The sequence below is a fragment of the Oncorhynchus mykiss genome, chromosome 1 (genome assembly GCF_057628025.1).
Source record: "Oncorhynchus mykiss isolate SJ-2025 chromosome 1, ASM5762802v1, whole genome shotgun sequence".
Lineage (NCBI taxonomy): Eukaryota > Metazoa > Chordata > Actinopteri > Salmoniformes > Salmonidae > Oncorhynchus > Oncorhynchus mykiss.
Window position 1 is genome coordinate 89,174,518 of NC_143022.1, and position 14,767 is coordinate 89,189,284.

Here is a 14,767-nt window from a genome sequence, read left to right on the forward strand (position 1 = left end):
TGGTACCCTGTCTCTAACAGTAATGGTACCCTGTCTCTAACAGTAATGGGACGCTGTCTCTAACAGTAATGGTACCCTGTCTCTAACAGTAATAGTACCCTGTCTCTAACAGTAATGGTACCCTGTCTCTAACAGTAATGGTACCCTGTCTCTAACAGTAATGGTACCCTGTCTCTAACAGTAATGGTACCCTGTCTCTAACAGTAATGGTACCCTGTCTCTAACAGTAATGGTACCCTGTCTCTAACAGTAATGGTACCCTGTCTCTAACAGTAATGGTACCCTGCCCTGAGCATTAAGTGAATAAGAGTGTTGGTTAGAATCCCATGACTGCAGCAACAGGAAAGACAGACAGACAGACAGACAGACAGACAGACAGACAGACAGACAGACAGACAGCACTACTACTAATGATCAGATTGGGAGCCAGAGAACCAGGTTGACTGACTGACTGACACAAAAGCCATGGCTCTGCATTTCTCTGCCTGCAGCACACACTCATTAGTGTGCAACACTAGTGATCGAACAGGAAGGCACGTGAAGCAAGGTCAAGCTATCTACATGGAGAGGGAGTGTTTGTGTGTGTGTGTGTGTGTGTGTGTGTGTGTGTGTGTGTGTGTGTGTGTGTGTGTGTGTGTGTGTGTGTGTGTGTGTATTTTTGTTTAACTATCCTTGTTGGTACCAGAAGTCCTCACAAGTATAGCAAAACAAGGAAAATTCGGGGATGGGGTAAGTATCTGCTGGTCCCCATAAGGAAAAATGCTATTTTAGGCTTAGGGGTTAGGTTTAGGGTTAGGGTTATAATTATGGGTAGGTTTAAGAGGGTTTCTGTTCATGCTGTTATCTAACCTAGGGTTAGGGTTATAATTATGGTTAGGTTTAAGAGGGTTTCTGTTTATGCTGTTATCTAACCTAGGGTTGCACGAGCCTATTGCAACTTTCTGCCCCGTTTCTATACTGTACATCCGACCGGTCTGGAGACGGTGAGAGAACAGGAAAGGCCAAGAGCTCCCAACAATTATGGTTAGGGTTAGAATGGTTAGGGTTAGAGTGGTTAGGGTTAGAATGGTTAGGGTTAGAATGGTTAGGGTTTGTCATGTACTGTCATGTTGTCTTGTCTCTGTCCTTTCCCTTCACCCTGTCTCCCTCTGCTGGTCGTGTTAGGTTACCTTTTCTCCCCCGCTTTCCCCCAGCTGTCCCTTGTCTCCTCTAACTACCCATTCACCCCGTTCCCCACCTGTTCCCTTTTTCCCTCTGATTAGGTCCCAATATCTCTCTCTGTTTCTGCTCCTGTCCTTGTCGGATTCTTGTTTGTTTGTGTCATTCATGCCTGAACCAGACTGTCGTCATGTTTGCTGTAACCTTGTCCTGTCCTGTCGGAATCTGCCGGTCCATCTGAGCCTACCTATGTTTGGTAATTAAAGAAGCTCTGTTTAAGTTGATTCGCTTTTGGGTCCTCATTCACGCACCGTAACAGAAGAATCCGACCAAGAATGGACCCAGCGACTTCGGATCCTCTCCACTCAGCCGTCGAGATCCAGGGAGCGATGCTAGGCAGACACAAGCAGGAATTGTCTGCTGCTCGACATGCCGTTGAGACCCTGGCCACCCAAGTCTCCAACCTCACAGAACAGGTTCACCATCTCCGCCTCGATCCACCGGCCACTTCCAGGGCTTTCGAATCTCCGGAGCCCAGAATCAATAACCCGCCGTGTTACTCTGGGGAGCCCACTGAATGCCGCTCGTTCCTCACCCAGTGTGATATTGTGTTTTCTCTCCAGCCCAACACTTACTCCAGGAGCACTGCTCGTGTCGCCTACGTCATATCTCTCCTTATTGGACGGGCTCGTGAGTGGGGCACGGCAATCTGGGAGGCAAGGGCTGAGTGTACTAACCAGTATCAAGACTTTAAGGAGGAGATGATACGGGTTTTTGATCGATCTGTTTTTGGGGAGGAGGCTTCCAGGGCCCTGTCTTCCCTATGTCAAGGCAATCGATCCATAACAGACTACTCTATTGAGTTTCGCACTCTTGCTGTCTCCAGTGGCTGGAACGAGCCGGCCTTGCTCGCTCGTCTTCTGGAGGGTTTCCGCGCAGAGGTAAAGGATGAGATTCTCTCCCGGGAGGTTCCTTCCAGCGTGGATTCCTTGATTGAACTCGCTATTCGCATTGAGCGACGGGTTGATCTTCGTCACCGAGCTCGTGGAAAGGAGCTCGCGCTCTCCGTCGCCTCCCTCTCCGCATCACTACCATCTTCCTCTGCCGGCTCGGGTGCTGAGTCCATGCAGCTGGGAGGTATCCGCATCTCGACTGAGGAGAGGGAACGGAGAATCACCAACCGCCTCTGTCTCTATTGCGGTTCCGCTGGTCATTTTGTCACTTCATGTCCAGTAAAAGGCCAGAGCTCGTCAGTAAGCGGAGGGCTACTGGTGAGCGCTACTACTCCTGTCTCTCCTTCAAGATCCTGCACTACCTTGTCGGTCCATCTACGCTGGACCGGTTCGTCAGCTTCCTGCAGTGCCTTAATAGACTCTGGGGCGGAGGGCTGTTTTATGGACGAGACCTGGGCTCGGGAACATGACATTCCTCTCAGACAGTTAAAGGAGCCCACGGCCTTGTTCGCCCTGGATGGTAGTCCTCTCCCCAGGATTCAGCGTGAGACGCTACCTTTAACCCTCACTGTTTCTGGTAATCATAGTGAAACCATTTCTTTTTTAATTTTTCGTTCACCTTTTACACCTGTTGTTTTGGGCCATCCCTGGCTAGTTTGTCATAATCCTTCCATTAATTGGTCTAGTAATTCTATCCTCTCCTGGAACGTCTCTTGTCATGTGAAATGTTTAATGTCTGCTATCCCTCCTGTTTCCTCTGTCTCTTCTTCACAGGAGGAGCCTGGTGATTTGACAGGGGTGCCGGAGGAATATCACGATCTGCGCACGGTGTTCAGTCGGTCCAGGGCCACCTCTCTTCCTCCACACCGGTCGTATGATTGTAGTATTGATCTCCTTCCGGGAACCACCCCCCCCCGGGGTAGACTATACTCTCTGTCGGCTCCCGAACGTAAGGCTCTCGAAGATTATTTGTCTGTAGCTCTTGACGCCGGTACCATAGTCCCCTCCTCCTCTCCCGCCGGAGCGGGGTTTTTTTTTGTCAAGAAGAAGGACGGGTCTCTGCGCCCCTGCATAGATTATCGAGGGCTGAATGACATAACAGTGAAGAATCGTTATCCGCTTCCTCTTATGTCTTCAGCCTTCGAGATCCTGCAGGGAGCCAGGTTTTTCACTAAGTTGGACCTTCGTAACGCTTACCATCTCGTGCGCATCAGGGAGGGGGACGAGTGGAAGACGGCGTTTAACACTCCGTTAGGGCACTTTGAATACCGGGTTCTTCCTTTCGGCCTCGCTAACGCTCCAGCTGTCTTTCAGGCATTAGTCAATGATGTCCTGAGAGACATGCTGAACATCTTTGTTTTCGTTTACCTTGACGATATCCTGATTTTTTCACCGTCACTCCAGATTCATGTTCAGCACGTTCGACGTGTCCTCCAGCGCCTTTTAGAGAATTGTCTTTTTGTGAAGGCTGAGAAGTGCACTTTTCATGCCTCCTCCGTCACATTTCTCGGTTCTGTTATTTCCGCCGAAGGCATTAAGATGGATCCCGCTAAGGTCCAAGCTGTCATTGATTGGCCCGTCCCTAAGTCACGCGTCGAGCTGCAGCGCTTTCTCGGCTTCGCGAACTTCTATCGTCGTTTCATCCGTAATTTCGGTCAGGTGGCAGCTCCTCTCACAGCCCTTACTTCTGTCAAGACGTGCTTTAAGTGGTCCGTTTCCGCCCAGGGAGCTTTTGATCTCCTCAAGAATCGTTTTACATCCGCTCCTATCCTTGTTACACCTGACGTCTCTAGACAGTTCGTTGTCGAGGTTGACGCGTCAGAGGTGGGAGTGGGAGCCATCCTTTCTCAGCGCTCCCTCTCTGACGACAAGGTCCACCCATGCGCGTATTTTTCTCATCGCCTGTCGCCGTCGGAACGTAACTATGATGTGGGTAACCGCGAACTGCTCGCCATCCGGTTAGCCCTAGGCGAATGGCGACAGTGGTTGGAGGGGGCGACCGTTCCTTTTGTCGTTTGGACTGACCATAGGAACCTTGAGTACATCCGTTCTGCCAAACGACTTAATGCGCGTCAGGCGCGTTGGGCGCTGTTTTTCGCTCGTTTCGAGTTTGTGATTTCTTATCGTCCGGGCTCTAAGAACACCAAGCCTGATGCTTTGTCTCGTCTCTTCAGTTCTTCAGTAGCCTCCACTGACCCCGAGGGGATTCTCCCTGAGGGGCGTGTTGTCGGGTTGACTGTCTGGGGAATTGAGAGGCAGGTAAAGCAAGCACTCACTCAAACTCCGTCGCCGCGCGCTTGTCCTAGGAACCTTCTTTTTGTTCCCGTTCCTACTCGTCTGGCCGTTCTTCAGTGGGCTCACTCTGCCAAGTTAGCCGGCCACCCTGGCGTTCGGGGTACGCTTGCTTCCATTCGCCAGCGTTTCTGGTGGCCCACCCGGGAGCATGACACGCGTCGTTTCGTGGCTGCTTGTTCGGTCTGCGCGCAGACTAAGTCCGGTAACTCTCCTCCTGCCGGCCGTCTCAGGCCGCTTCCTATTCCCTCTCGACCGTGGTCTCACATCGCCTTAGATTTTGTCACCGGACTGCCTTCGTCAGCGGGGAAGACTGTTATTCTTACGGTTGTCGATAGGTTCTCTAAGGCGGCTCATTTCATTCCCCTTGCTAAGCTTCCTTCTGCTAAAGAGACGGCACAAATCATCATCGAGAATGTTTTCAGAATTCATGGCCTTCCGTCAGACGTCGTTTCGGACAGAGGTCCGCAATTCACGTCTCAATTTTGGAGGGAGTTTTGCCGTTTGATTGGGGCTTCCGTCAGTCTCTCTTCCGGCTTTCACCCCCAGTCTAACGGTCAAGCAGAACGGGCCAATCAGACTATTGGTCGCATCTTACGCAGTCTTTCTTTTCGCAACCCTGCGTCTTGGTCAGAACAGCTCCCCTGGGCAGAATACGCCCACAACTCGCTTCCTTCGTCTGCGACCGGGCTATCTCCTTTTCAGAGTAGCCTCGGGTACCAGCCTCCGTTGTTCTCATCTCAGTTCGCCGAGTCCAGCGTCCCCTCCGCTCAGGCTTTTGTCCAACGTTGCGAGCGCACCTGGAAGAGGGTCAGGTCTGCACTTTGCCGTTATAGGGCGCAGACTGTGAGAGCTGCTAATAAGCGTAGAACTAAGAGCCCTAGATATTGTCGCGGTCAGAGAGTTTGGCTCTCCACTCAGAACCTTCCCCTTAAGACGGCTTCTCGCAAGTTGACCCCGCGGTTCATTGGTCCATTCCGTATCTCTCAGGTCATTAATCCTGTCGCAGTGCGACTTCTTCTTCCGCGATATCTTCGTCGCGTCCACCCGGTCTTCCATGTCTCCTGTGTTAAGCCCGTTCTTCGCGCCCCCGCTCGTCTTCCCCCCCCCCCCCCATCCTTGTCGAGGGCGCACCTATCTACAGGGTCCGTAAAATCTTGGACATGCGTCCTCGGGGCCGTGGTCATCAGTACCTAGTTGACTGGGAGGGGTACGGTCCTGAGGAGAGGAGTTGGGTTCCCTCTCGGGACGTGCTGGACCGTGCGCTGATTGATGATTTCCTCCGTTGCCGCCAGGTTTCCTCCTCGAGTGCGCCAGGAGGCGCTCGGTGAGTGGGGGGGTACTGTCATGTACTGTCATGTTGTCTTGTCTCTGTCCTTTCCCTTCACCCTGTCTCCCTCTGCTGGTCGTGTTAGGTTACCTTTTCTCCCCCGCTTTCCCCCAGCTGTCCCTTGTCTCCTCTAACTACCCATTCACCCCGTTCCCCACCTGTTCCCTTTTTCCCTCTGATTAGGTCCCAATATCTCTCTCTGTTTCTGCTCCTGTCCTTGTCGGATTCTTGTTTGTTTGTGTCATTCATGCCTGAACCAGACTGTCGTCATGTTTGCTGTAACCTTGTCCTGTCCTGTCGGAATCTGCCGGTCCATCTGAGCCTACCTATGTTTGGTAATTAAAGAAGCTCTGTTTAAGTTGATTCGCTTTTGGGTCCTCATTCACGCACCGTAACAGGGTTAGAATGGTTAGGGTTAGAATGAAGGTTCGGGTTAGAATGAAGGTTAGGGTTAGAATGAAGGTTAGAGTTAGAATGAAGGTTAGGGTTAAGGAAAGAGGTGATACCTCGTCAGTTGTCCAACTGAATGTATTCAACTGAAATTTGTCCTCAGAGAGGTGCGGGTGGCTGCCAAAACCGACATACACGTCTTCGGCGCCCGGGGAACAGTGGGCTAACTGCCTTGCTCAGGGGCAGAACGACATATTTTTACCTTGTCAGCTCAGGGACAAGGTAAAAATGATTAGGGGTTAGAGTTAGGTTGAGGGTTAAGGTTTAGGGTAGGAGTTAGGTTGAGGGTAAAGGTTAGGGGTAGGAGTTAGGTTGAGAGTAAAGGTTAGGGGTAGGAGTTAGGTTGAGGGTAAGGGATAGGGTTAGAGTTAGGTTGAGGGTAAGGGTTAGGGGTAAGAGTTAGGTTGAGGGTAAGGATTAGGGGTTAAAGTTAGGTTGAGGGTAAGGATTAGGGGTAAGAGTTAGGTTGAGGGTAAGGGTTAGGGTTAGGGGTTAGGTTGAGGGTAAGGATTAGGGGTAGGAGTTAGGTTGAGGGTAAGGATTAGGGGTTAAAGTTAGGTTGAGGGTAAGGGTTAGGGGTAGGAGTTAGGTTGAGGGTAAAGGTTAGGGTTAGGGGTTAGGTTGAGGGTAAGGATTAGGGGTAGGAGTTAGGTTGAGGGTAAGGATTAGGGGTAGGAGTTAGGTTGAGGGTAAGGGTTAGGGGTTAGAGTTAGGTTGAGGGTAAGGGTTAGGGGTAGGAGTTAAGTTGAGGGTAGGGTTAGGGGTAGGAGTTAGGTTGAGGGTAAGGGTTAGGGGTAGGAGTTAGGTTGAGGGTAAGGATTAGGGGTAGGAGTTAGGTTGAGGGTAAGGGTTAGGGGTAGGAGTTAGGTTGAGGGTTAAGGTTTGGGGTAGGGGTTAGGTTGAGGGTAAAGGTTAGGGGTAGGAGTTAGGTTGAGTGTAAGGGTTAGGGGTAGGAGTTAGGTTGAGGGTAAGGGTTAGGGGTTAGGGTTAGGGTTAGGGGTTAGGGTAAGGATTAGGGGTTAGAGTTAGGTTGAGGGTAAGGATTAGGGGTAGGAGTTAAGTTGAGGGTAAGGGTTAGGGGTTAGGGTTAGGGTTAGGGGTTAGGGTAAGGATTAGGGTTTAGAGTTAGGTTGAGGGTAAGGATTAGGGGTAGGAGTTAAGTTGTGGGTAGGGTTAGGGTTAGGGTTAGGTTGAGGGTAAGGATTAGGGGTTAGAGTTAGGTTGAGGGTTAAGGTTTGGGGTAGGAGTTAGGTTGAGGGTAAGGGTTAGGGGTAGGAGTTAGGGTGAGGGTTAGGGTTAGTGGGGTTAGGTTGAGGGTAAGGGTTAGGGTTAGGGTTAGGTTGAGGGTAAGGGTTAGGGGTTAGAGTTAGGTTGAGGGTAAGGATTAGGGGTTAGAGTTAGGTTGAGGGTAAGGATTAGGGGTAGGAGTTAGGTTGAAGGTAAGGATTAGGGGTAGGAGTTAGGTTGAGGGTAAGGGTTAGGGGTAGGAGTTAGGTTGAGGGTAAGGATTAGGGGTTAGAGTTAGGTTGAGGGTAAGGATTAGGGGTTAGAGTTAGGTTGAGGGTAAGGATTAGGGGTAGGAGTTAGGTTGAGGGTAAGGATTAGGGGTAGGAGTTAGGTTGAGGGTAAGGATTAGGGGTAGGAGTTAGGTTGAGGGTAAGGATTAGGGGTTAGAGTTAGGTTGAGGGTAAGGGTTAGGGGTTAGAGTTAGGTTGAGGGTAAGGGTTAGGGGTAGGAGTTAGGTTGAGGGTAAGGGTTAGGGGTAGGAGTTAGGTTGAGGGTAAGGATTAGGGGTAGGGGTTAGGTTGAGGGTAAGGGTTAGGGGTAGGAGTTAGGTTGAGGGTAAGGGTTAGGGGTTAGAGTTAGGTTGAGGGTAAGGGTTAGGGGTAGGAGTTAGGTTGAGGGTAAGGGTTAGGGGTAGGAGTTAGGTTGAGGGTAAGGATTAGGGGTAGGGGTTAGGTTGAGGGTAAGGGTTAGGGGTAGGAGTTAGGTTGAGGGTAAGGATTAGGGGTTAGAGTTAGGTTGAGGGTAAGGGTTAGGGTTAGGGTTAGGTTGAGGGTAAGGGTTAGGGGTTAGAGTTAGGTTGAGGGTAAGGGTTAGGGGTAGGAGTTAGGTTGAGGGTAAGGTTTAGGGGTAGGGGTTAGGTTGAGGGTAAGGGTTAGGGGTAGGAGTTAGGTTGAGGGTAAGGGTTAGGGGTAGGAGTTAGGTTGAGGGTAAGGGTTAGGGGTAGGAGTTAGGTTGAGGGTAAGGGTAAGGGTTAGGGGTAGGAGTTAGGTTGAGGGTAAGGGTTAGGGGTAGGAGTTAGGTTGAGGGTAATAAATTGGCTCTCTAAGGTCAGGGCGTGACAGGAAATCAATTATTTGGTCCCCACAAGTATAGCAATACAAAACTCTGTGTGTGTGTGTGTGTGTGTGTGTGTGTGTGTGTGTGTGTGTGTGTGTGTGTGTGTGTGTGTGTGTGTGTGTGTGCGTGCGCGCGCTTGTCCATCACTATTCTTCCTCTAAGCAGATAAAGCAACAGCCTGAATTTGTGCGTGAATCCATGAAAAAGAGGATTAGTGAATTAAGAAGTAGCCTTTAATAAGCTTGGTGAAAGGGAAGTGACATGTACAGTGGGTAGTGAGAGGATTAAGCTGATGTCAGTTCAGACACTCTATGGTTTCAGTATTTCCTGTTTTTGAGCTGTGGTAATCTGAGTGTTATTACACAAAGAAGGGGAAACAGATGAGCATGTGTCAGCTCCTTCCAAATCCAATACATCCACACTGTACTGGATAGTGATTAGATTAACACTCAACACATCCATCCTCTTGAATTAGAAAATATACTTCATTTTAAAAAACGAAAGAAAACTGCACCCCCGTCACATAGTTTGCTATTAAGCTGAGGGATGGGGCTGGAGATGCTTTCGTTGAAATGACCAATGAACAGCAGTATATATTGCAGATTGCACCTTTAATGTTGATGGAAGCCACTGGAGATACTGACTAACCCATGTTGATGAAAGCCACTGGAGATACTGACTAACCCATGTTGATGGAAGCCACTGGAGATACTGACTAACCCATGTTGATGAAAGCCACTGGAGATACTGACTAACCCATGTTGATGAAAGCCACTGGAGATACTGACTAACCCATGTTCAGGACATGTGAGAAAATGAAGTGATGTTTACCCATGGCCAGGAGGGATTTTAATCACTGGAGATACTGACTAACCCATGTTCAGGCCATGTGAGAAAATGAAGTGATGTTTACCCATGGCTAGGAGGGATTTTAATCACGCCTTTGTGGACGCGGCTGGCACATGTTTTCCCTGAATTCATGCACACAGTCCTCTTTTGAACTCTTATACAACTGCCTGCTTTAGAACGAGATAGCACACCAATATTATGCCACGTGATCTCCCTATACCTCCCAGTTTGCATCACTATCATTTAAAATAGAGTCATGTTTTCTCAGTTCGAGGAGATGAGCACAAAGACATGCAATATGTGTTTTTGGAATGAGGGTATGGAACCCATTCATATTTGTATTCATCTGTGTGTGTTTCCGAAGCTCCCTGTCATTTTAGGTCATTTATTGGATTATGTGAAGGGCTCCCTCAAAACATAGACCTTGGTCTCATTGGGGCTCCCCTTGCCTAAATAAAGGTTAAAAGGTTAAAGGTTAAAATAAGGTTAAAATAAATGAATAACCACATTTGTTTGGTGTGAGTCATGTCAGATGTATTTAGAAAACAAATCTAAACAGAAAGACATTACCTTATTCAAAGTAATTAAAAAGAGATTGCTGTATTCTGATTTTCCCCCAGGTGTGTGTGTGTGTGTGTAGTTGTGTGTGTGTGTGTGTGTGTGTGTGTGTGTGTGTGTGTGTGTGTGTGTGTGTGTGTGTGTGTGTGTGTGTGTGTGTGTGTGTGTAGTTGTGTGCGTGTGTGTGTGTGTGTGTGTGTGTGTAGTTGTGTTTGTGTGTGTTGCATAATGCTACGTTACATAAAGTCTCTTCCTCCTCCTCCTTTTCTCGATCTTTCTTCTTATGGTTTCAGTGACAGTATATATGAACCAGACAGCCTGGCAGACATTAGATCTAGACAGGTGTTGAAGGAGACTATAACACATTCTCTCTCCACACAGCAGACAGTAGGTCTAGAGACAGGTGTTGAAGGAGAACTATAACACATTCTCTCTCCACACAGCAGACAGTAGATCTAGAGACAGGTGTTGAAGGAGAACTATAACACATTCTCTCTCCACACAGCAGACAGTAGGTCTAGAGACAGGTGTTGAAGGAGAACTATAACACATTCTCTCTCCACACAGCAGACAGTAGATCTAGAGACAGGTGTTGAAGGAGACTATAACACATTCTCTCTCCACACAGCAGACAGTAGGTCTAGAGACAGGTGTTGAAGGAGAACTATAACACATTCTCTCTCCACACAGCAGACAGTAGGTCTAGAGACAGGTGTTGAAGGAGAACTATAACACATTCTCTCTCCACACAGCAGACAGTAGGTCTAGAGACAGGTGTTGAAGGAGAACTATAACACATTCTCTCTCCACACAGCAGACAGTAGGTCTAGACAGGTGTTGAAGGAGAACTATAACACATTCTCTCTCCACACAGCAGACAGTAGATCTAGAGACAGGTGTTGAAGGAGAACTATAACACATTCTCTCTCCACACAGCAGACAGTAGGTCTAGAGACAGGTGTTGAAGGAGAACTATAACACATTCTCTCTCCACACAGCAGACAGTAGGTCTAGAGACAGGTGTTGAAGGAGAACTATAACACATTCTCTCTCCACACAGCAGACAGTAGATCTAGAGACAGGTGTTGAAGGAGAACTATAACACATTCTCTCTCCACACAGCAGACAGTAGATCTAGACAGGTGTTGGAGGAGAACTATAACACATTCTCTCTCCACACAGCAGACAGTAGATCTAGACAGGTGTTGAAGGAGAACTATAACACATTCTCTCCACACAGCAGACAGTAGATCTAGAGACAGGTGTTGAAGGAGAACTATAACACATTCTCTCTCCACACAGCAGACAGTAGATCTAGAGACAGGTGTTGAAGGAGAACTATAACACATTCTCTCTCCACACAGCAGACAGTAGGTCTAGAGACAGGTGTTGAAGGAGAACTATAACACATTCTCTCTCCACACAGCAGACAGTAGGTCTAGACAGGTGTTGAAGGAGAACTATAACACATTCTCTCCACACAGCAGACAGTAGATCTAGACAGGTGTTGAAGGAGAACTATAACACATTCTCTCTCCACACAGCAGACAGTAGATCTAGAGACAGGTGTTGAAGGAGAACTATAACACATTCTCTCTCCACACAGCAGACAGTAGGTCTAGAGACAGGTGTTGAAGGAGAACTATAACACATTCTCTCTCCACACAGCAGACAGTAGGTCTAGAGACAGGTGTTGAAGGAGAACTATAACACATTCTCTCTCCACACAGCAGACAGTAGGTCTAGAGACAGGTGTTGAAGGAGAACTATAACACATTCTCTCTCCACACAGCAGACAGTAGGTCTAGACAGGTGTTGAAGGAGACTATAACACATTCTCTCTCCACACAGCAGACAGTAGATCTAGAGACAGGTGTTGAAGGAGAACTATAACACATTCTCTCTCCACACAGCAGACAGTAGGTCTAGAGACAGGTGTTGAAGGAGAACTATAACACATTCTCTCTCCACACAGCAGACAGTAGGTCTAGAGACAGGTGTTGAAGGAGAACTATAACACATTCTCTCTCCACACAGCAGACAGTAGGTCTAGAGACAGGTGTTGAAGGAGAACTATAACACATTCTCTCTCCACACAGCAGACATCAGATCTAGACAGGTGTTGAAGGAGAACTATAACACATTCTCTCTCCACACAGCAGACAGTAGATCTAGAGACAGGTGTTGAAGGAGAACTATAACACATTCTCTCTCCACACAGCAGACAGTAGGTCTAGACAGGTGTTGAAGGAGAACTATAACACATTCTCTCTCCACACAGCAGACAGTAGGTCTAGAGACAGGTGTTGAAGGAGAACTATAACACATTCTCTCTCCACACAGCAGACAGTAGGTCTAGAGACAGGTGTTGAAGGAGAACTATAACACATTATTCTCCACACAGCAGACAGTAGGTCTAGAGACAGGTGTTGAAGGAGAACTATAACACATTCTCTCTCCACACAGCAGACAGTAGGTCTAGAGACAGGTGTTGAAGGAGAACTATAACACATTCTCTCTCCACACAGCAGACAGTAGATCTAGAGACAGGTGTTGAAGGAGAACTATAACACATTCTCTCTCCACACAGCAGACAGTAGGTCTAGAGACAGGTGTTGAAGGAGAACTATAACACATTCTCTCTCCACACAGCAGACAGTAGATCTAGAGACAGGTGTTGAAGGAGACTATAACACATTCTCTCTCCACACAGCAGACAGTAGGTCTAGAGACAGGTGTTGAAGGAGAACTATAACACATTCTCTCCACACAGCAGACAGTAGGTCTAGAGACAGGTGTTGAAGGAGAACTATAACACATTCTCTCTCCACACAGCAGACAGTAGGTCTAGAGACAGGTGTTGAAGGAGAACTATAACACATTCTCTCTCCACACAGCAGACAGTAGGTCTAGAGACAGGTGTTGAAGGAGAACTATAACACATTCTCTCCACACAGCAGACAGTAGGTCTAGAGACAGGTGTTGAAGGAGAACTATAACACATTATCTCTCCACACAGCAGACAGTAGGTCTAGAGACAGGTGTTGAAGGAGAACTATAACACATTCTCTCTCCACACAGCAGACAGTAGGTCTAGAGACAGGTGTTGAAGGAGAACTATAACACATTCTCTCTCCACACAGCAGACAGTAGGTCTAGAGACAGGTGTTGAAGGAGAACTATAACACATTCTCTCTCCACACAGCAGACAGTAGATCTAGAGACAGGTGTTGAAGGAGAACTATAACACATTCTCTCTCCACACAGCAGACAGTAGGTCTAGAGACAGGTGTTGAAGGAGAACTATAACACATTCTCTCTCCACACAGCAGACAGTAGATCTAGAGACAGGTGTTGAAGGAGACTATAACACATTCTCTCTCCACACAGCAGACAGTAGGTCTAGAGACAGGTGTTGAAGGAGAACTATAACACATTCTCTCTCCACACAGCAGACAGTAGGTCTAGAGACAGGTGTTGAAGGAGAACTATAACACATTCTCTCTCCACACAGCAGACAGTAGATCTAGAGACAGGTGTTGAAGGAGAACTATAACACATTCTCTCTCCACACAGCAGACAGTAGGTCTAGACAGGTGTTGAAGGAGAACTATAACACATTCTCTCTCCACACAGCAGACAGTAGATCTAGAGACAGGTGTTGAAGGAGAACTATAACACATTCTCTCTCCACACAGCAGACAGTAGGTCTAGAGACAGGTGTTGAAGGAGAACTATAACACATTCTCTCTCCACACAGCAGACAGTAGGTCTAGAGACAGGTGTTGAAGGAGAACTATAACACATTCTCTCTCCACACAGCAGACAGTAGATCTAGAGACAGGTGTTGAAGGAGAACTATAACACATTCTCTCTCCACACAGCAGACAGTAGATCTAGACAGGTGTTGGAGGAGAACTATAACACATTCTCTCTCCACACAGCAGACAGTAGATCTAGACAGGTGTTGAAGGAGAACTATAACACATTCTCTCCACACAGCAGACAGTAGGTCTAGAGACAGGTGTTGAAGGAGAACTATAACACATTCTCTCTCCACACAGCAGACAGTAGGTCTAGAGACAGGTGTTGAAGGAGAACTATAACACATTCTCTCTCCACACAGCAGACAGTAGGTCTAGAGACAGGTGTTGAAGGAGAACTATAACACATTCTCTCCACACAGCAGACAGTAGATCTAGAGACAGGTGTTGAAGGAGAACTATAACACATTCTCTCTCCACACAGCAGACAGTAGATCTAGAGACAGGTGTTGAAGGAGAACTATAACACATTCTCTCTCCACACAGCAGACAGTAGGTCTAGAGACAGGTGTTGAAGGAGAACTATAACACATTCTCTCTCCACACAGCAGACAGTAGGTCTAGACAGGTGTTGAAGGAGAACTATAACACATTCTCTCCACACAGCAGACAGTAGATCTAGACAGGTGTTGAAGGAGAACTATAACACATTCTCTCTCCACACAGCAGACAGTAGATCTAGAGACAGGTGTTGAAGGAGAACTATAACACATTCTCTCTCCACACAGCAGACAGTAGGTCTAGAGACAGGTGTTGAAGGAGAACTATAACACATTCTCTCTCCACACAGCAGACAGTAGGTCTAGAGACAGGTGTTGAAGGAGAACTATAACACATTCTCTCTCCACACAGCAGACAGTAGGTCTAGAGACAGGTGTTGAAGGAGAACTATAACACATTCTCTCTCCACACAGCAGACAGTAGGTCTAGACAGGTGTTGAAGGAGACTATAACACATTCTCTCTCCACACAGCAGACAGTAGATCTAGAGACAGGTGTTGAAGGAGAAC

At 47.8% G+C, this 14,767-nt stretch overlaps 1 protein-coding gene across 18 annotated transcripts in view; it reads right to left on the minus strand.

Annotated features, from left to right (window-relative positions):
• The window catches only part of LOC110531920 (adhesion G protein-coupled receptor B3), a 364,149-nt gene that overhangs the window by 56,162 nt on the left and 293,220 nt on the right, over positions 1-14,767 (minus strand). The window lies entirely within an intron of this gene.